Source organism: Pongo abelii, chromosome 18, assembly GCF_028885655.2.
Source record: "Pongo abelii isolate AG06213 chromosome 18, NHGRI_mPonAbe1-v2.0_pri, whole genome shotgun sequence".
NCBI lineage: Eukaryota > Metazoa > Chordata > Mammalia > Primates > Hominidae > Pongo > Pongo abelii.
Window position 1 is genome coordinate 77629066 of NC_072003.2, and position 23234 is coordinate 77652299.

The 23234-nt window shown below is 42.0% G+C and overlaps 1 protein-coding gene across 6 annotated transcripts in view; it reads left to right on the forward strand.

Annotated features, from left to right (window-relative positions):
- The window catches only part of WWOX (WW domain containing oxidoreductase), a 1117686-nt gene that overhangs the window by 110342 nt on the left and 984110 nt on the right, over window positions 1-23234 (forward strand).

Consider the following 23234-nt stretch of genomic DNA (forward strand, 5'->3'; position numbering starts at 1 on the left):
CCTGAGAACTGCTTAATAAAGTCCCTGGTGTCTTGAAGACACTTGCAGACCTTGGCAGTTGCTGTTGCTCCTGCTGCTGCTGCTGCAATGATGTCTTGGAAACTTAGAAACCAATAGGCTGCTGGACTGTGTGCTTAGAATTAGTGTGCTAACTCTGTTACCAACCCTGTAGAAAAGTGGTTCCAGAAGGAAGAGTTCCCGGTGAGAATGAATAACGGAGTGGCTTTGCAGTGGGAACCTGGCTTTGCAGCACAGCTAGGATTGGAGAAGATCTTCCCAGCAGGGAGAAGAACTCAAAGAACATGCATGAAGGGAGGAAGGTTGCACGAGTGGGAGGGAGCAGAATATGGTGTGGAAAGAACGAGGTTCAAATCCAGGCTCTGTCATTAACTGCCCCTACCCTCTCTGAGCTGAATTTGTTTTGGACACTGGAGATAATGCATGTTAACATCCTGGTAGCTCTGTTTATTTGCTACCATGGTACATAATCATGGGGAGCTCTATTTATTTGATCATCTTCTTTTGTTATTATTATTTGGTGTATTTGGGAACGGCATGTGGGAGCAGCAAGCAGGTGAGCATCCTGTTTGGAATGCAGGGCTGGGAACTGCCCTGCCAAGTCCAGCCTCATTCCAGAGGCTAGCACCTGGCCTCAGCTGTAGAGCTGCTGGGAGCATTTCAGCTCTCTGCTTCTTTGGCAGTCTAGTGCTGTCACAGAAGGAAAGCTCACTCCATGGAGAAGGGGGGATTGATTTCTTCTCTGAGGGCAGCGGCTGATCAATCTAGACTGGTAGGAACAGATGTAACCTCAGAGGAAACAATTTGCATTGGCCAAAGCAAGTCAACGGCCATCCCCAAATTCAAAAGGACAGGGAAGTGTTATCCTACCGTGTGCCCTAAAGGATCCAGGCCCCAGGAATGGTGGTGATTTGCCAGGGGAAAATGGAGGAGTAACCCCTTCTTTGACTACCTCTGTAGTTTGTATTGGATTATGCAAAGACCCATGAGGACTGATAGATGGGCTGTGTCTGCATTTGAGTTTTGTAGCTGAAATGTAGGCGAGTTCACCTAGGTCCCCTTCATGACAAGGTGGTGAGAAACATTTTCTTGTTCTACAAATCTGAATTAGGTCCACGAAAGAGGGTATGCAGCATACAGAGGAACCAAAAAGGACGCAAGATTTAGGATAGATATTGCACCTCGGGAGGCCTTCCTGGTCTGCCCTTGATAACTCATGAACAGTCTGATAATCCTGGAAGGCAAAGTAAAAGCCAACCTCATGAGAAAGAGATGGAACACAGGATGGAACTTGAACTGCTTAAAATGGCTTTTCTCAGGCCGGCTGCACTGGAGTGTGCTGCTGTAACAAACACACCCGGATCTCAGCAGCTTAGCATGGTGAATTCATTTCCCATTCATGATATCTGACCACAGATGGGAGGTAAGGGGCTATGCTTTAAAGTCATTCAGGGATCTGGCTGGGTCCGATGCCTCACACCTGTAATCCCAGCACTTTGGGAGGTGGGCGGATCACTTGAGGTCAGAAGTTTGAGACCAGCCTGGCCGACATGGTGAAACTCCATCTCTACTAAAAATACAGATTAGTCAGGTATGGTGGCGTGCAACTGTAATCCTGGCTACATGGGAGACTGAGGCACAAGAATTGCTTGAACCCTGGAGGCAGAGGCTGCAGACGGCTGAGATCATGCCACTGTACTCCAGCCTGGGTGACAGAGTGAGACTCTGTCTCAAAAAAAAAAAAAAAAAAAAGTCCTTCAGGGATCCAGGCTGACTTCAGCACCATCTCTTACATGTGTCTCTGTTCTTTACCTAATATAAGGGCGCATGGGAGATTAGTGTCTGGCTTGAACACTTCCACTCAGAAATCTTGCTTCTCCACCACAATCCATTGGTGAAAGCAAGGCAATGGTCATGCCCCAATTAAAAAGATAAGTGCAGTCCTACTGTGTGCCCTAAAGAATTGAAGATCGGGATACTTGTGAGAAGCTCTCACAATTGCCATAGTGGCAATGCGAATGGCATCTATTTTTAATGTGACTGAGAAAATAATTGGTCAGATATTGCAGGATTTTTGTGGGGGAGAGGGTGGAAAAGAATTTACAGATTAAAAAAGAACTGGCATAGCACCTAGATTTTAAACAGAAGGAAAAGATGACACTGGGGACCAGAGACACAGAAATTTCACTTCTGTGCCATGACAAATACCAGGGAGATGTAATTGCAAAATGAGGCTGCAAATGTCTTACCCAGGGAACTAGGTAACAACCTGCTTGGCTTCATAAAGAAGGAATAATATCCAATTAGGCTAAGTGTATTCGGTGCCTGAGTGACAAGCCCTGGAGACCTCAGGGCCTCTGGGGCCCCCAGGGCGGTTTCAGGAGGCTGTCTCCAGACCTGTCCGGGGTGTGAGCATGTCACGCTCTGGCCCCACGCCTCCCCTCTACAGCTGCCTCTGCTCTTCTAAGCACTGAAATGAGAGGTGTAACCTGTGTTCCAGAGTCTGCCCCTCTCAGCCACTGGGGCAGGGGCACCTGGCCCGTCAGACTCACCTTGCCTCCCTGCTGCCCATGCCCTGCTGCCTAGGGCTGGGCTCATGACTGGGTCCACATCAGCTCCACATTGCAGGCTGACCCCCTGGACCCTCAAGTCTCAGGATCCCTGTCTCCCTGTCAGTGCTTTGTCACCCAAAGTCACTGCAGCTCCTCTTGAGTGCTTTCAAGGTCAGACGGAGGGGTCCCAGTTCAAGCTAATTCCTACCTGTGCGATCACTAGCCAAGTACTGAACCTCTCTGAACTTCAATTTCCTCATCTGCAAAAGGTGGTTGGTTTGTAATTGTTCCTACCTCTTAGGGCTTTTGTGAGAGTTTAGATGAAAAACCACCAAGCAACAGTGGCTGGCATTCTGTGCACAATCAATGTCTGCTGCTGTTAGCTCTGTGGTCGCTGTCTGCACTCCCACCCCTGTCATCCTCCAAGTCTGATCTCCTCCCGAAGCCTCTTCCTGGACCTCAGCCCTCAGGGATTGCACCTCCCTCTGAATATGCTGTCCCTTCTAATCATGCCATTTAGCCGCACTGCCTAGCACTTTCTTTTTTGAATATTCATGTCCCAGGTCCCTGAAAAAGTTGCTAAGCCTGCTAAAAGCAAGGCCAGGCCTTTCTTTCTTTGTAACCTTAATGCCCAGCGATGCTCCATTCAGTTTGACCCTCAGTTGGCTTCATACTTTGATTTTATGTCTTTATTTGTTTGTTAATGAGCTACTTTATCATTGTGAAAATAGTTAAATATCAATAGTCAATGAATAAATATTACCAAAAAAAAATCTTTGTCGTTTAAAAATTTGGAGCTGAACTGGAAACTAGGGATACTACTTGGTATATTTTAGTTCTACTGATATGACAGTATTTGATACTTAATCATATTCAAGCAGCTTTACAGAGACTACCATGAGAATGGGTTAAATTAAGAGGATTGTCTTTGCTGTTTAGCCAATATGGGCCAAAGTTCAGTGGTTTGAGACATGGCGGGGTTTGGTAGTAGATGTAGGATATTGCTGGGGAAAGAGTGTTAGAGGATGGATGATTGCATGATATTTCTGGCTTTGCTCTTTAACTGTGCGCTCTTTGTAAAATCACTTAAGTCCCATGGGTCATTTTCTTCCCCATATCAAGCACCTGCTATGTATCAGGTGTTGTGCTCACGTGGTGTTTTATGCACAGTGTTTCATCTTTGTTAATCTTCATGATGATTGATATGGTTTGGCTGTGTCCCCACCCAAATCTCATCTTGAACTGTAATCTCTATAATCCCCACGTGTCGAGGTAGGGACCTGGTAGGAAGTGATTGGCCCGTGGTGGCAGTTTCCCTCATGCTGTTCTTGTGATAGCACATGAGTTCTCGTGAGATCTGATAGTTTTATAAATGGCTGTTTCCTCTGGCCTTCATTCTCTTTCCTGCTGCTTTGCGAAGAAGGTACTCGCTTCTTCTTTGCCTTCTGCCATGATTGTAAGTTTCCTGAGGCCTCCCTAGCCATGCGGAACTGTGAGTCAATAAACCTCTTTCCTTTATACATTACCCAGTCTCGGGTAGTATCTTCCTAGTAGTGCAAAAATGGACTAATACAGGTTGGGCACAGTGGCTCATGCCTGTAATCCCAGCACTTTGGGAGGCCAAGGCGGGTGGATCACTTGAGGTCAGGAGTTCGAGACCAGCCTGGCCAACATGGTGAAACCCTGTCTCTGCTAAAAATACAAAACAGCCGGGCGTGGTGATGCGTGCCCGTAATCCCAGCTATTCGGTAGGCTGAGGCAGGAGAATCGCTTGAACCTGGGAGGTGGAGGTTGGAGTAAACCGAGATCATGCCATTGCACTCTAGCCTGGGTGATTCCATCTCAAAAAAAAAAAGAGAAAGAAAACAGACTAATACAATGATCCACGAGATAGTGGGACTGTTCTTATTCCCATTTCGCAGATGAGCCACTAAGTGGCTCCAGGCAGGACAGTGAATAAGGGGCACAACAGAGACACAAACACATGGCTAACCAATGGTCTCTTCCATCAGCCACACTGCCTCTCTCAGCATGGGCCCTGTGTGGACCATTCCATCTCAATTTGTTTCTGATTCTTGTCAATTAAATAAGAACAGCTGAAAAGTAAAATAATAAATATATACATAAAAACAATGAGGGGAGTAATAATGATAATAGATACAACTTTTTGGTCTTTATAATACCCTGAGCCTGGCTTAATTATTTTAAAGTAAATCAACACTTTGAACACTTGCAGGTTAGAAAATCAATGGACTGATGGATGCATTACAGCCATTGTTTCCAAGTGTATTAGTTTTCGCTTGCCGCTGTAACACATTATCACCAGTGTAGCAGCTAAACAACACAAATGTATTATCTTTCAGTTCTGTAAGATAGAAGTCCCACAGAGGTCTCCTTGGATTAAAATGTAGTTGTTGGCATTTCTTTCTGGAGGCTCTGGGGGAAGATCATTCCTTGGCCTTTTCCCATGACGTAGAGGCTGACACATTCCTCTGCTATGGCCTCTTCATCCATTTCTCAAAGCCAGCAAGGTTTTATCTCTCTGTCTTTCTTTTGTGGTCACATTTTACCAGGACCCTTCTCCTGCTTTTTTTTCCTACCTTTAGGGATCTTTGTGATTTTGTTTGGCCCACCTGGATAACCAGGGTCCTGTCCCTATTTATTTTTATTTTATTTGTGAGACAGAGCTTTGCTTTGTCGCCTAGACTGGAGTGCAGTGGCTTGATCTTGACTCACTGCAACCTCCGCCTCCTGGGTTCAAGCGATTCTCCTGCCTCAGCCTCCTGAGTACCTGGGACCACAGGCACATGCCACCACGCTGGCTAATTTTTAGTAGAGATGGGGTTTCAACATGTTGGCCAGGCTGGTCTCGAACTCCTGACCTCAAGTGATCTGCCTGCTTTGGCCTCCCAACGTGCTGGGATTACAGGTGTGAGCCACCACACCCAGCCCCTCTCCCTATTGTAATTCGAGCTAATTAACAACCTTAATTTCACCAGTAACCTGAATCCCCCTTTGCCACGCAGTCTACCCTATTCACGGGTTTCAGGGATTAGGACCTGGACATCTTTGGTCGGGAAATGGGCATCATTCTGTCTACCACAACGTGAGAGCACATTGCCCTGCATCCACAGTCATAAAAGTCTGTTCCCTTCCTCCCCGATTCTTCCTAACTTCTCCTGCCTGCCTTGCAGGATATGTGGAGTTGTTAGTTCCTAGCACCACTGGCCAAAGCAAGGATAGTTGGTTGCACTCCTACTTTCCAGCTGGTAGAAACAGCATGTATATAGGTACAACTCTGGTGTGGGAAAAATGCTAAAGATATAAAGTAGAAATAGCCTTTGTGTAATGTGAGCAGCACAACAAAAATCGAGGGTGCCAAATAATCATATGAAGTGGTGAACTGCCTAAGATGGAATATTGCTGTTCCTAAATCCTGGCTGTGTGGAGACACGTGATCCTGCCCATGAGATGAGAGCTGAACCACACTCTTCTGCCAGATTCTGGGCTTCCGACCTTAATAGAGACCCAGAAACTTAACAGAGGGCTCAGAAGGTTAATCTATTGAAAGTTACTAAGTGCCAGGTGTCTCGGAAAGTGTTTCAGACATGCCTGAAACATTAAAGGCAAGATTCATCCATTCTCTCAGCAAACAGTTCTTCACTTACCGGGAAAGGGGGTGTAATATATGGGGGTATAGGGATAGATAATTCTGTGTGCCGTGCAGGCCGTGGAGACTCATCTTCTGCACAGGTCAGGTTCTGAAGTCAGCATATAAGCTGGAAGTGGAGTGAAGTCAAATGACCCTCAAAGAGCCTTCCAGACTTCATGCCCTTGGCAACTCAAAGTCAGTTTGGAAACTCACATGCTGGTTTCTTCCTTGTATTTATGCAGCAGCCTTGTTTTCCACAAAAAGCAGAGGCCAAGGCATCTCACCCCCTCAATTTTTTTACTGTCCCTCTCCCTCCCTGTGCTTGCCTTTCTTTTCTTTTCTTTTTTCTTTTTAAGACAGGCTCTCACTCTTGTCACCCAGGCTAGAATGCGGTGGTGCAATCACAGCTCACAGCAGCCTGGAACTCCCAGGCTCAAGCGATCCTCCTGCCTCAGCCTCCCAAGTAGCTTGTACTGCAGATATGTGTCACCATACCTGGCTGATTTATATTTATATTTATGTATGTGCATGTGTGTTTATATATATATATATTTGTAGAGATGGGATTTTGCCATGTTTCCCAGGCTAGGCTCAAACTCCTGGGTTTAAGCAATCCTCCTCTGGCCTCACAAAGTGCTGGGATTACAGGCCTGAACCACCATGGCTGGCCTTTGCTTGCCGTTCTTAATGTCTTTGACAACTCATGTAAATGTGTATGATGTAACTCTATAGGACTAAGGGTGTGTGAGGAGGCCAGGAGGCTGCTGGTTGACAGGAGTCATGATTTGACTATATGAGGTCACAGACAATGCTTTTTAAATTTTACTGCCAACCCACAGGAAACTATTCTCCTTCCTCTAAGGAAAAAAAAATGTCACGATAAAGCAGCTACATTAATGACAGGCACATCAAGGTTTGAACGTGTTCTCTAGATTTATGATGTCTGGAGTGATCTCCATTCTAGAAAGCAACGTAGGGAAAGCACGACTTTGGGGCCAGGGCTCTTCCTGGCTCAGGATGTCCCTGGCCAGTGTGCGCCATGCAGTGTGGAAGCACACTCCGGTGCGCATTTAAGTTAACGTGCTGTCTGTATTCATTAGAGTTTTTGAGTCTAATTGTTTTTAAACTGCCACTTTTGTTTGTTAAATATACAGATGTCTGGCCATAGAGGAAAGCAAGGTGGATTTATCGTTGCAATTAGATGCTTCACAATTTGAAAACTTATCACTTAAATTGGTGAAATGTCACTTTTATGCAACTTGATGTTTAGAAGTCCTTGGCGTCCAGGACTAAACTCATGTGCAATTTAACAAGATCTTGGTGAGATAAAGGAAGTTGCACTTGAGGAAACATTGAAACACACCAGATGGAATTTTCCAATTCCCTCCTACATGATATAGAATAGGTGAAGGGAGATAGACCACAAATTGATTTTGTGTAACTTTTAAATTAAGTGGAGCAGAGTTAAAAAAAAAAAATCACTGAATTTGAAGTTGGCCTATGTTAGATTACTCCAAGGAAGTTAGTTAATATGTTAATATGAATCTAGATGAACATTGAGTGTTTTGCTCTTCTTGTTAATTTGCGCCATCTACTAATCTCTGGACAATGGAGAAAAAGTTGTAGGTTATAAGTTTTTTATTTATGGGCATTAAGCAATATCTTTAAAATGTAAAATAAAGCCGACAAAATGCACAGCCCGATAACAACAACAAATCTAATCTAAAGTGACAGGAAGAGACTCTCCCAGACGTTTTTCTCTTTAATGTAACATGACTTTAAATTGATGCAACCCCACAGTGATTGAAAAACTCTCAGAGCTTGTCTCCTATGATTACATTTCTGATCTGTACAACTTAATTTTTTAACTCGGTGAGTCTCAGTTTTGCGAATGAACAGTTCTCTTTTGCTTTCTCTCTCTTATTGTTTGGGAAGAGAGATTATTTGGCATCCAGGCAAATAAAGCTCTGTTACCACGGCGAATACTGAGAAATCCTAAAACAATAAAGACCCCGAGAACTCACCCTGGAATATGTACCTTCAAGTCTCTTCTCTTTTCCTCCTCTCCTTCTCTTTGTTTTTCTTTCTCTTCCTGTTCTCTTGTTTTATCTTGACTTCTTTTGACTGTGATGATGGTCCGCATATATCTGCGATTGTACTGAAACTCACCAAACATTGTACGTTTTAAATGGGCAAAATGTATTTGAACTATATATATCACAATAAAACTGTAATACTCTTTTAAAGTGTCTCCTGAATCATTACCAGTATAATTACTCTGTGAGCTGTATTTTGATGAATTCAGAATTAATTTAAAATGGATTATCCCCCTGTAGAATGGGAGGTAATGCTGAATGATTGTGAATGATTGTGAATGTTTGTTTATTCGGGGTACTCCCTCAAATTCCTTATCCAGTGGTGTCTAGAACGTGTTGGGATTTTGTTTGATAGTTTCTTCAGTTGGAAGTTGCATTTCTTTGGCCTCCTGTGTGGGTATCAATGAGTTTTACGTGGTTTAAAGGCCGGTTATGTGATGGATACTTCTATTACCTTACGTCTTTCTGATTTCATACACTTAAATGTACAGTTTTCATCTTCCTTCAAAACCTTATTTTTCCAAGCAAATTTTACTTATTCAGTTTCAATCATTACTGAAGTGAATAACAAACATATAACAGATGCGATTTTGGGTCATAGCTGTTTTGCTAAGTAATACCTAAAGGCTTTCTGACTATATTTTTAATTTCTTGACAGTCTCCCATGGTTATTTTCTGATCCTAACTTGAAAATCAAAGCTTTCTGTTCAGTTTAACCATCTTTTAAAACTCAGTGGTTTTAGCTTGGGTATTAACCTTTAACATGGCTAGCGAAAATTGAAAATTTTTATTTGAAATATGCTTAATGTTGTCTTGTGTAAGACAAAAAGTTTAGGGACAAGTGAACCATTTACTTTTCTTTTAATGTGGAAAGCAGTTTACAAATGCTGGTGTGACTAACAAGAATGAAAGGACCAGAATGGCAGTTCTGAGCTAGAATGTGATGGGTAAGTACCACCATAGTTAGCGGCTAGGGAAGGGAGGTTGTTCTACAGAGAAACATGCTCATCATTTCTTCTGTTACCTGGTATTCACTCTGGCAATTTCTTTTTGGACTCATTCTAAAATCAGGATTAAGGATATCCACTGAGAAGCTTGCATTTATTACTCTAAGCAAGAAACTTCTATTTAATTTTTTTAACCATTCGATTCATATGTATTTAGATTTTAAAATTTCATTTTCTCTTATCCAAATGTATATCTTTAAGTAGGTGAATCTTGGAGTAGATTTTATTATATATCACATCACAGAGTTAAGCTCAGTTCATTTGGATTTTAAAAATCTCTACAGCTTTGAGAATGGCTTTGAAACACTCTTTACTGTTGGAGCTTAAAGAAAATAAATCTGTAGTGTCCTCTATATTAATTCACCTGCTTGGAAAGTTAGAGATTAAAAGGTTTAGTAGGATTTTTATATTTTCTATAATTTCTATTTGTATTGGAGTAAACTGTTCTTTGTATGGAGTGGCTTAGCTTTCATAAAACAGAAAGATTCCTGTATTGAGAAAAGAAGAAGAAGGAAAAAAGTGTAATATAAATGCATAAAACTTCCTCTAGCTTTCTTGTATTATATGTAAAGGAGTTAGTACATTACTTTAATTAAGTGTACTTTGAAGAAAGCAATCTCCTATTTCCATTAATGGTGGACTCTGTGGGTAGAGACGTGGATATTTTTCCTTTTATAAGAAAGGTCTTGTCTTTCCTCAGAAGGCATTGTGAGCAAAATAAGGGAAGAAAAAGAGAAGTAGATAAGAAAAACAAATCACAATATTGAAGCAGGACCCGAGTACTACAGCCTTCCTCATATTTTGGTATCTGGAACTGAGGTTGCTAATTAATGACCCAAGAGCTAAGCCTTGTTTGATGAAATGCAAGATGTAATACACAGATTGCCTTTCAGTGATGTGTGATTATTACCATCCATTCATGTGTAATCCCGTATTTGAAGGTTTGTAATTTGTTTTTGACACATTTCTCTCTGATTTTATACACTCATGCATACAGGTCTCACCTCCCTCCAAAACCTTATTTCCAAAGCAGACTTTGTTTATTTGGTTTGGGTAATTCATTGGGCCCTATTTATCTTCCTTATACATAATCTATTTTCTTACTGCTGCCTCTGTCTTCCAAACCAACAATATAAAGAATGAAGCCTGGGGACTGGAACTTAAAACTTCTGCCGAGAAAAGAAAGTCAAGGCCTGTGGGCTCCTAAAACATCCTGTGGAATTCGCCTCAGATGCCCCTTCATTTGCACTGGTATATGGAGAATGTTTGAAAACCACCAGAACCTATTGTGTGCTTTGGAACAATGGCATTTTCCTGCTTGATTGTGAAGATGGCCGATGGAAAAGAAGCTGACTCCCAGGGGGCACGAGGGGCTAAGCTGTCTCCTGGGAAGTTAAGGGAGGCCAAGTGTTTTCCAGTTCATTTCCAACGCATATTTCTTCAGGGCCAAGGGTCCAGCTGTGCCTCATTAGGGGTGAGAGTTTGGCTGTGACACCACTTAATAGAAAAAAAAAAAAAAAAAGGAGAAGTCCAACTAGCTAAGTGGCAACAGAACTTGGGACAATCTGTGCCCACAGCCTTTCATGTCCTGTAATGAGTGTGCCATTTGCTCACTGGGAGGAGAAAAAAATGACAGTATGCAACAGTCAACTTTTTCCTGAAGAAAGAGAGAAAAAAATACATATTTTGCAGCCGAGACATCGGGGTACCTGTTAACTTTAGGCACAGCACTAGTGTCAGCCCTGGAAAGAGACTCCCGGTGAACAGCACTTTTTACCATTTAATCAGCCTGTACTTCTTTGTATTTATAGCCCTGGCGAGGTTGGCCCATTGTTACAAGATGAAATTGTGATGTTCAGCAGTTTATACCTTGGGAGCTGGAAGCGTTTCTCCATGGTGAATTTGTAATATTAATTGGCCATGTCAGTTCATGGCAAATGTAGTGACATCTATTTCAAGTATTTCAGTTTTATGGTGCTGAAGAAGTGACACGCGCTCGAGATAAGTAATCTCACAAAAGATCTTCACGCTCGCTGTGGATCGCCTCCAGAACATGCTCTCAGAGGAGACGCAAATAGGCTCAGGGTTCAGGGGGCTGTCCCCTTCCTTTTGCTCAAGGCTCAGAGGGGAGCCAGAGGAAGGCGGGGAGGGACGCACTCCCTGTCATTCCCCTTTCAGTCTCAGGAGATTCTGGTTGAAGCTCTGGCGTGGACTTTCCTGCCCAAGAATTGTACTTGTGGTGATCATTTATGTGATTTGGGTACCTGCTGCTTGTAGGCTGTGACTGTCAGTAGCAGAAATAAATATATTGCCTTTCTCACTGTGTACAGTGGTGCTCTACCGAGGGTGACTCTGCCCATCAAGGGACACTTGTCTGGAGATATTTTGGTTGTCATATCTTGGAGGAGAATAGGCTGCTATTAGCATCTAGTGGGTAAGAGCAAGGGATGCTGTAGAACTTCCTACAATGCACAGGCGCATCCCACAACACAGAATTGTCTGGCCCCAAAAGTCAATAGTGCTGAGGCTGAGAAACCCTGCACTTGTGTGGACCATGCCCTTTTGTGCTTTTCAACGTTGAAGCGCTAATAGGTCAGAGAAGAATGCCAGGGATGTGTTGATGGGTCCACAAGAGGTTGATGGGGGTGCTTGAGCTCCTACCACGTGGAAGGTGGTGTAGGCACAGAGAAGGATGCACAGGCATGTTGGACGGTGGAAGGCAGGGGCCGCTGAATGATGTGGCAGGAAACATGCAAAGTGCTCAGAGTCCCTGGGCGGTGCAGAGTCTTGGGAAGCAAGAGGATGGAGCCATCCTTTCAGTTTCCAACCTGGGTTTCCCAAAGGAGAGGGTGTTTGAGTTCAGTGGCAGAGATGGGGGGAAGAGTGTTGGAGCCCAGCTGAGTGACCACCTTTGTCAAATGGAGCTGAGAAATGATTTTCGCATGGCTGGCGTAATGGCGGAGTTTCCGAAACAGCAACACAACAAAATAGCCATTTACATGTCGAGACTATATTCATAGAATCCATATGTCTAAGGTGGGGAAGTTGTCATTATTCCTGTTTTATAGATGAGGAAACAGAGGCCCAGATGGAGTAAGTGACTGCTGAAGTACCCATGATTTATCAGTAGAAGGGAAGAGACCAAAGGTGGCATCAACTTTATTTTTCCTTTTTTTTTTGAGACTGAAGTCTCGCTCTGTTGCCCAGGCTGGAATGCAGTGGCGCGATCTCGGCTCACTGCAAGCTCCATCTCCCAGGTTCATGCCATTGTCCTGCCTCAGCCTCCCGAGTAGCTGGAACTATAGGCGCCTGCCACGATGCCCACTAATTTTTTTGTATTTTTAGTAGAGATGGGGTTTCACCGTGTTAGCCAGGACGGTCTTGATCTCCTGACCTCGTGATCTGCCCGCCTCGGCCTCCCAAAGTGCTGGGATTACAGGCATGAGCCACCGCCTCCGGCCTGTTTTTCCTTCTTTGTTAAGTGGAACAAGTCATTTTTTGGTGGTCATTTCTAATATGTAATTCCTGATAACACACATATGTATTATCTCTTTAAAAATTAAAAAAAAAAATAAGCCATCCAAAAAAAGAAAATGGAAGTGTTCAAGAAACTGCCTTTTTTCACGTAATAGTATTTCTGTGTCACTAAATCCTTCAACAGCATTTTTAATAGCTGCCCAATGTCCTAATGGATGGGTGAGTCATGATTTACTTAACCAATCCCCTGTTGTTGGACATACAGGTTATTCACAGCTTTTCTCTATTGTAAGAGAAATTGCAATGAATGTTTTTGTAGTACACACCAGTGAGTGATTCCTTGGTGTGCTTGGAAGTGCTGGTTCCAAGAATAAGATAATCTGTAGGCTTTGAGATTAATTGCCAAATTGCTTTCTTGAAATATTGAGAGGCTACTACTTTCCAGTATCTTCACTAGGAATAAGTAACATTTTTCTAAAGCTGAGTAGTAAGAGAAAGGTAGAATCTAATTTTATTGTGCATTTTATTGATTATTAGTGAAGCTAAATATTATTTTTTATGGATGTGTTGACAATTTCTTTCTTTTGCAAATGATCTATTCATGTTCTGTGACTGATTTCTATCTTGGTGTCTTTATGCTTGTGAATGGTAAGAATTTTTATGTGTTCAGGAACTATTTAAATGTTCAGGACGTTAATCTGTGGTTATGTATATCACAGGTACAGTCACATCGCTTAACCAGGGAGATACATTCTGAAAAATGTATTGTCGGTATTTTGTCATTGCATAAAGATCATAGAGTGTATTTACACAAGCCTAGATGGATAGCCTACTACACACCCAGGCTATATGGTATAGCCTATTCCTCCAGGGCTACGAAGCTGTACAGTATATTACTGTAATGAATAGTGTATGCAGTTGTAATGCAATGGGACATATTTGTGCATCTAAAGACACCTAAATGTAGAAAAGGTACAGTGAAAATATGGTATTATAATCTGATGGGATCGTCATTGTGTACATAGTCCATTATTGACTGAAATGGTATGTGGTATATGACTGCGTTTTCTCATAACCTCTGCTTTTTTTGTCTTTAAATTTTTAATTTTTTGTTTTACTTTTGTATTTTAATTTTAATTCTATTGCAGCCAAATCTATCAGTCTGTCTTCTATGATCTCTGCTTTTAATTGTTATGCTTTAAAAATCCTTCTCCATGGTAACATTATATTGACTTATATGTCTTATTGGTTGAACGTGCCTGTGTTTGACTTTGAAATCATTAAATTCATTGAGGATTTGTTTTGCCATGAGGAATTGGGTAAGGATCCAGCTGATTTTCTCCAGATGAGTAGTTCATTGTCCCAACACCAGTTATTGCAATAAGTTATTCCTCTCCCAGGAAGTATACCTGGGCTAATTAAGAAAACTGTGCTTCAATGTAATTATTCCATCTTAATTCATGAAATATTAGGTTAACATGGAAAAAACATGGCATCCCATGTTTTAGTATTTTTTCCTTATTTCCAAGCAGCACATCTCTTTGAATTATATTCTGTTCTCTGTTTTTACAGTTTGACTCCCTTCTATGGTACATCTAAATAGTGCATTGTCTGTTTTCACCCAGGACTTGAAAAATAGTTCTAGTACTAATTGTATTTTTATTCTAATACTGCTATTCCTTTTACTGGTATTTCTGCATCTTAAAAAAACAAAACGAAACAACAAAAACTTGGCATGTTGGCTCACTTTGTGAATGAAAGTATATACTGTTCAGTTGTTTATTCTTCAGCAACATCTGAGTATCCTCGAGAAATGAGTGGAATGAACCGCTAGAGATGAATAGCTTTAAGCCCTCAAAGCTGAGCCCTTTGGGGTAACATGCTCTAATTCTGCCCTCTCTAGTTTGAGTTTAGGTTAAATTCAGCTTGCAGACTGCACCAAGCCTGATGCCTCCCAGCCATCAAGGAAGAGGGTACCTAACATTTTGAATCTCCATTAATCTTACAGCTCAGATCCTGTGTATTAAATCTCAGCATTCTCAGGGATGTATACTCTGGCAGAAAAACTTTAATGATTTTTTTTTTCTGATGCTGCCCAGAAAATATTAGAAAGAAGACCCTTCTTTCCTTTCCTTTCTTGTCCTGTCCTGTCCTGTCCTGTCCTGTCCTGTCCTGTCCTATCCTGTCCTGTCCTGTCCTCCCTCCCTCCCTCCGTCCGTCCCTCCCTTCCTCCCTTCCTTCCTTCTTTCCTTCCTTCCTTCTTTCCTTCTCCTCCTCCTCCTCTCCTTTTCTTTTCTTTTCCTTCTTCTTCCTTTCTTCTTTTATTTCTTTCTTCCTGTGATATTTTCTTGTATTGCTGCCATTCTTGTGGAGAATAATAGGTAACAGAGGTGTGCACTTGGCCTCATTTATTGTCACACTGGGTAGATAATAGAGGCCGGCATGGCTGTGCTGTGGTTCCTGCTGATGGGCACACTATTCCCGGTGCATGATCAGTGTGTCATACGCAGGGAGTACGTTCCCACCAGCCTTCCCTACCTGCTGAGGGCTGCTCCCAGCGTAAGGATTTCATCCAGATAGATTCATAGCACTTCCAGTAAATGCACCCCTTGCCTTTCAAAGTTGAAAAAGAAATTACTTTGGACACAAAGAGGTGTTTCTTTTGACACAGCAGGTGTGTGAAAAAATAAGAAAAAAACCAAGAGGGATTTCTGTTAGCAGTGGCATGTGCTTCTCTTGTACTTCTTTAGTTCAGCATGCCAGTGGTTCAGCTTCCCGTTCTGATCCTCACTGCCCTGATCTCTTCATCTGTGCTTGCAATCACAGCCAGGCGGGCTCTCAATATTACCACGGAATCATTTTATCTGTTGGAATCTCTTTCCTGTTCATTACTCATTTTTATCCCCAGATAGACAAACACCCTAAGTTTACCTCTTGTGAATTGTACGCTTTAAGATTAAAGAATTCGTAGTTGAATAAGAATGACTTTTCACACAAATTTGATGGAGTTTTATCTTCTGAGCCGAGGCTTTAATTAAGGAGTCTTGGGAGGTAAACATGTGTTACCTGAGACTCTCCTGCCATAGGATGTAGCTCCTTTCCATTGGAACACATGGGGACCTAGGGAATAAAGAACGTTTTCATCTCTGAACATATCTCTCAGTCTTCTAATCAATGCTGCTCTTTTCTTGCGTATTGTGTACTGGGAAGTATTTGTTTCGATTTGTGGTTAAATGTGTGTGTCCACTGGACTTCAGTATCCACCCCTTGAAGGACAGCAGGAGAAGTTGTTCGGGTAGAAACATACAGGGGCTGGATGCGGTGGCTCACACCTGTAATCCCAGCACTTTGGGAGGCCTAGGTGGGTGGATCACTTGAGGCCTGGAGTTTGAGACCAGCCTGGCCAACATGGTGAAACCCTGTCTGTAATAAAAATACAAAAATTAGCCAGGTGCGGTGGCGCAAACCTGTAATCCCAGCTACTTGGGAGGCTGAGGCAGGAGAATCGCTTGAACTCGGGAGGCGGAGTTTCCAGTGAGTCGAGATCGTGTCAGTGTACTCCAGCCTGGGTGACAGAACGAAACTCCATCTCAAAAAACAAACAAAAAGAAACATACAGGGAGATCAGGTTCTATTGAACCCCAGTGCAGCCATGGGTAGAATTTTAGGCTTATTTGTATTCCATTTCACCACAAGATGTCACCAGGGCACTACACCAACATGGTCTATGGAACATCTCTCTGGCAAATAGAGTTCTGGTCATCAAACAGCACCTGCCCAGGGCTATGGGGAGAGGAAGCTGGTTGGCTTTGTCACAAATGCCTTGATGTCTCTTTCCTTCCCTGGGGCCCATCTCTTCCAGCCTTTGCATAGAGAGAGAAGGCAGGCAACAGGACACAAGAAGATTTTCCCAGAGTCCAGGGTGTTCTTTTACCCCTGAAATAGTTTCTTCGCTGGATGGGAAGGCAGGTACCCAGGGGGAGATGGCATCAGATGCATAAACAGTTTTTCTCCTCAGTAGACATTTACATGAGTCAATAGGAATCATATTCTCTCTCTCTCTCTCTCTCCCTTTTTTTTTTGGAGATGGTCTCACTGTGTTACCCAGGCTGGAGTGCAGTGGTGTGATCTCAGCTCACTGCAGCCTTGACCTCCTGGGCTCAAGTGATCCTCCCACCTCAGCCTCCTGAGCAGCTGGGACTACAGGTGTGTGCCACCATGCCCAACTAACTTTTGTATTTTTTGTAGAGACGGGGTTTCACCACATTGCCCAGGCAGGTCTCAAACTCCCGGGCTCAAGCGATCCTCCCACCTTGGCCTCCCAAAGTGCTGGGATTACAGGTGTGAGCCACTGTGTCTGGCCTAGGAATCATATTCTCTTCATTGAAACATTTCAGATGACTTAAAAATTCACATTGTAGAACTTTTAAAATTGGAACTTTCTGGTGAACGTCATTAGTTGACAGATATGTCATTGAAGTTTCATCCTTCTTCATTTCAGAGTCTGCTGGAAGACCCTTCATTTACCACCCTCTCCTTCCTGGAGGTGTGGAAATGCTCTACCTGGGTGAGGCTCTCGTGGCTTTTTGTGCCAAGTGTCCGTAAACTTCAACTGAATTGTTTTAAATCCTTTGTGGTGATTATGCGGAAGGTCAAATCTAACAGGAAGCTCCATGTCCACTTGATGTGCACTTACTTTTACTTTTGCACCTTGTGTTATTTGTTATCCTGAATTATGCCAGGGCTGGTTTGTGCTAAGATACTTGTTATTTGACCTCATAATACCAGCATGTCCCATTTGTATAACCCTCTCTGTAGCTTCTTCCAGCATGTGATCATACATCTGCCTAACCTCTCCCATTGGTTGAATTTAATATACTAGTAAATTTTCCATTGCAAAGATGAGGTTATGGATCATAGTGTTCATACTCAGAAGGACTTTATAAATATTTTGCCTTTTTGAACTATACACAAGAAATGAAAAAAAAAAGGAGTAAATAAAAAGAATAAAAAGAGCCAGGACTAGAACCCACAATTCCTGACTCTTGATCAAATTGCTTTTCTTTTTAACTCTAGTTAAATATTTTCCATTCTTTTTAACTCAAGAAGCCTTTGTTTTTGTTGTCATCGTTTTATGATTTAACTTATATCTGGTCCTTTAGACATTTAGATTTTTTCTGTTATATATATCTCTCTCTATATATGTATCTATATATATCTCTCTATATAGATATCTATATATATCTCTCTATATAGATATCTATATATATCTCTCTCTCTATATAGATATATATAGAGAGAGATATATATATAAAATAATGAATGAAATGGACTGTTTGCAACCTCAGGTGTATTTCTAGGACTTATAGTGATTAGCTTGAGGTGATGGTAGTTTCTGTTTTTGGAGTCTCTGTAGGTCTCAGACTCACAGTCTGTACTTTTTGTTTTGGGGCTAATTAAGTGGACAATTTCAGTGTTTGTAGCTCATTTAAGCCATAAACATGCAGACCATGTGGAATCCCATTAGTCAAACCTTAGCAGAGTGCTTTGATCAGTACCTCCTTTTCTTACTGAATTCTGTTAGTTAATGCTTTGTTCTTTCTCCCCAAGAGCCATATCTCAGCTATTTCTTTTCATTTCTTGTGTATAGTTCAACATCTTTCTTTTTTTTCGAAACAGGATCTCACTCTGTCACCCAGGCTGGAGTGCAGTGGCATGACCGTGGCTCACTGCAGCCTCGACCTCTTGGGCTCAAGCGATCCTTCTGCAACAGCCTCCCTAGTAGCTGGGACTACAGGTGCACGCCACCACACCCAGCTAATTTTTATATTCTTTGTAGAGATGGGGTTTTACCATGTTGCGTAGGCTGGTCTCGATCTCCTGGGCTCTAGCAGTCCTCCCACCTCGGCCTCCCAAAGTGTTGGGATTACAGGTGTGAGCTACCGTGCCCGGCCTTACAGTTCAACATCTTTCAATCCATCTAATATGCAGTGCCAGGGAAGGTTTGAGAAAATATTTGAATCACAGAGTCACAAATAGTGAGAATATCTGCAGTTATGTTTGTGATGCTCTAATGAACTTACAAAAGGCCAGGCCTAGTATTTCAGCTGTGTCCATGATGTCTCTGATGGAAATGGACAGGTAACGTGATGTACACAAGCATTTGACTGTTGCATTCTTTGATTGTGCCATGTTCATGCAGCCAGCCTGAGAAAGCAATTAGGAGCTTTAAGCATGGGAAATCATATAAAAGTAAACCAAAATTGCATTTGAATTAATTGATGAACATGTTTGCTTGGTCATATCCTGCTGTTAGGCATCTTCAAGTTAACTTAAGTGGTTGATAAAACTTTCCAGAAAGAATACTATCAACTGCTGAGCACCTGTTGTCAAAGTTGTGGGTAATTCGCAAAGGTTTTCAAATGGAAAAGTTGTTTTCTCCTGCTAGGAAGCATGGTCTCAGATCCACTTCTAAGGTCAGTGTGAAAGGGAAGGCAAATTCACTTTGAGCAGGGGAGGCATGATCCGGAAGATAAAGCAGCTAGGAGTATAGACTAGGGGGCTGATGGAGGGGAACACCTATCAGAATATGTGTTCTCACACCAATGATATATATTTTCCACACATTTAGATTATCCATGCCACTCCTTATCTCTTTAGTGCAGAAAACGGAGAGGAGGTTCAGTATTCTTAAGAACCTCCCGTGATTGCTTTGAGGCAATGGATTTAACAGGTATCTTTATCCCTTATTTACGCACTGACTGTGGTACTGAGTCATCCCTGGTGTTTCTGGATTTTATTGGCAATGCCAAGAGAGCAGGAAGACTGGGACGTTAACTGACAACATTTATGATTCTGGCAGCTTGACATCACCCAACTATTCTCTTTGTTTGGTTTTGCTTCAGATTTAGTTTAGTTTTGTTTTTTAAGGGCTGTGGTGGAGGCGAGGGGTTTGCTCTTGCAGTTTTCCTTTCAAACCAAACTCTTTCAAAGCCTTTTGCAAACTCTTTTATGGATTTTACTCACTGGTTGAGCAAGAGTTACTTATGAGATGTGGCTTCGGCGTTTTCACAGTGTCCATAAAAAAATGTATATTACTATACATTGCACATTTGCCACTTAGAATTTCTGAATGCAAATTAATCAACTTGCGGCTGTGACTAACAATAAAACACAGGATAATGTACCTACAGAAATGAGGGCATTGGAAATCTGCTCTCAAGTGGCCATTGAAAATAGTCAGCCTGAGTGTTGCTACCTGTTTTCCATAATTGTGTAGCTTTGCCTTTCCGTAGTTAATCTGTTTAATAAACTCCTCTGCAGAATCCAAATGCTTAAATTCAGTTTCTTTTTGTCTTTATGGTGTTTATCATTGTTAACGTGGCATCGGAGTAGCTCGACTTTTGCATCATGATAAATTCATAACCCAGGAGAAGGCAGAAAACATAATTATTATCAATTGCCTCTCTCCCGGAATTGCCATTGGCTGAGTGGAGCAACATACGAACTTAAGGAGTAGCTGATTCAGAGAAATCCAGGATGGGAACGGGGCCCATCTTGATTTCATTGTCTTTGTTGAGGAGGCCTTCCCATTGCACTTCTCTTCAAGTTTGCCCAGAGAGTAAGTTCTACTAGACATGTCAATTTTTTTCTGAGGTCTAATGTTAATTTTTTTTTTTTTTGCACAATATGGAATTCAGTGTTTTTATTTAATCATTCAGTAAGTCTTGACTGCCTGCTATGGAGGTTAAGCCCTTTACTAAGTTCCAAGGATGTACCTGTAAATAAGGCAAGTTCCTTTTTATCATTGTCTTTGCAGTCTATTAGGGGCTACACAATTTAAACAGAGAATATATATAAAATGGTAGAAAGCACAAGTAAGTATACATTATTTTTTTAAAAAATGAATGTGGTATTTCACCCACAGCCGCAAGAATCACTTTCCTTAAAATTGCCAGAGTAGGAAAACTTACAAGTGAAGAATTTCAGGTATTTATGGGAAAAATAGTATTAGGGCAATTGATGTCAAACACATTTGTCTGTTAGTTCAGTTACAGCAGTAAGGATGGAAGTCTAAAGAGAGTTTCTACATGATCTTATTTATCCTACATTTATAAATACACAAATTCTTGTACAGTTAACTCAGTCTTTCACTCCTTGCTTGCTTGCAACTTGTCAGGTCGTTCCCTCCCCAGTAGTTGTGAACTTGTTTATGCTAGCTTCTTCCATCAGGGGCTCACAACCAGGGACTGTAGAGATTTGCAGAGGTAAATCTTGGTAGACAAGGATTTTATAAAAAGGGAGCTCACTGTTGGTGAAAAATCCTTGTTTCTACAGACTTTGGGTCAAGATAAGAAAAATTAATTTTTAAAATCTGAGGAATTTGGAGATTATCTCCAGGGGCTGAATATATTTTTATGGGAGAAATAAAATGGATAGTTTTAAACCTGAATTTAGTTTTTCCTAATGGAGGCTCTTTTGAAGATCAAATGGGATCTATAAAAACTCTTTGAAAAAGGTAGACTGCTTCTTATGTGATTCTTACTGGTCTATTATTTATCAAGAAATTAAAAAGGAATGAATATTTGTAGCTGTTTTTCTTTTTCTTGCTTTTCTTTTTTTTTTTTTAAGACAGAGTCTCGCTCTGTCACCGGGCTGGAGTGCAGTGGTGCTATTTCGGCTAACTGCAATCTCTGCTTCCCGGGTTCAAGCAATTCTCCTGCCTCAGCCTCCCAAGTTGCTGGGACTACAGGCACGCGCCACCATGCCCAGCTAATTTGTAGTTTGTTTCTAAAAGGATATTCAGTGCTGTCACTGTCTTTTAGAAGTCTGTAGAAGGAGGACCAAGAAAGAAATACCCATTATTTTGGGTAAAGGTGATCACTTTAGCTGAAACCAGTTCAGGTTCAAAGTCAGACATTGGTACTATTTTCTTTTTTTTGAGATGGAGTTTCCTCTTGTTGCCCAGGCTGGAGTGCAATGGCGCAATCTCAGCTCACCACAATCTCCGCCTCCCGGGTTCAAGTGATTCTCCTGCCTCAGCCTCCCTAGTAGCTGGGATTACAGGCATGTGCCACCACGTCTGGCTAATTTTGTAATTTTTTTTTAGTAGTGGTGGGGTTTCTCCATGTTGGTCAGGGTGGTCTCGAATTCCCGATCTCAGGTGATCCGCTCGTCTCGGCCTCCCAAAGTGCTGGGATTGCAGGCATGAGCCACTGTTCCCGGCCTTTGGTGCTATTTTCATATATCTGATGTTCTGAAAAGATTACTGACAGTCAACATGCTGAACTGACATTTCACAGATATGTAGAATTATTTATCTCTGTTCAAGGTATGCCTATTCCAATCATAATAGCCATGCAGAGGACATTAAACAAATATTTTATTGTGGTAAAAACACTTAACATGAGACCTACCCTTTTAACAAATTTTTAAGTATATAATTTATTATTATTGTTGGCTATAGGTAAAACAGGACATGTTTAATGTGCCGTGGTGGCCTATTGGACTTTCAGCCTCCCTGGGTGGATTTCACTGTATATATATGTACCATGTCAGCTTACCCTAGAATTTGAAACATTTTCCTTTGATGATTAATTTTTTTATTTTTTTATTTTTTTGAGACGGAGTCTCGCTCGTCGCCCAGGCTGGAGTGCAGTGGCGCGATCTCGGCTCACTGCAAGCTCTGCCTCCCGGGTTCACGCCATTCTCCTGCCTCAGCCTCCCGAGTAGCTGGGACTATACGGGCCCGCCACTACACCCGGCTAATTTTTTTGTAGTTTTAGTAGAGATGGGGTTTCACCATGTTAGCCAGGATGGTGTCGATCTCCTGACCTGGTGATCCTCCCGTCTTGGCCTCCCAAAGTGCTAGGATTACAGGCGTGAGCCACCGCGCCTGGCCTGATGATTCAGTTTTTACCCCAAGATACAGTATGCCTCAGTCTCACCAAAACATGCCAATATGATGTTCTTCTTGGGGATCAGGGCTGATTTCTTCTACTGGGAAAAGGTATCCCCTTGTTTGGCCCCAGAGGCACCAGGGTAACCTGCTCTCTTCCAGTCTCAAAGCAGAAACAGTGTTCCTAACATTCTAAGCCTGGGAATAGGATGGCAGGTCGTGGGACCAGCATTTTAATTACCTAAAGGGAACTTATTGATTTTAGTCCAGAACATGGTGGGGAGGAATTCATATTCACCTTTTTTTTGAGTCTGGATTTTAGAATAAATTCACCATGTACATGGCTAGTCCATCTTTAAAAACCTTTGTGAATGCTAACTAATATACAGCCTTTATAAATTTGAGGTATAATGTTCAAAATGCTCTAATCCCTAAATTTTCCAGTCTAGGTTATTATATTTTTATGACTATTAATTTTGATGTAGGCCCTTTAAAATCAATTCCTCCCTGTAATTACAATGCTGCTTTATGGTA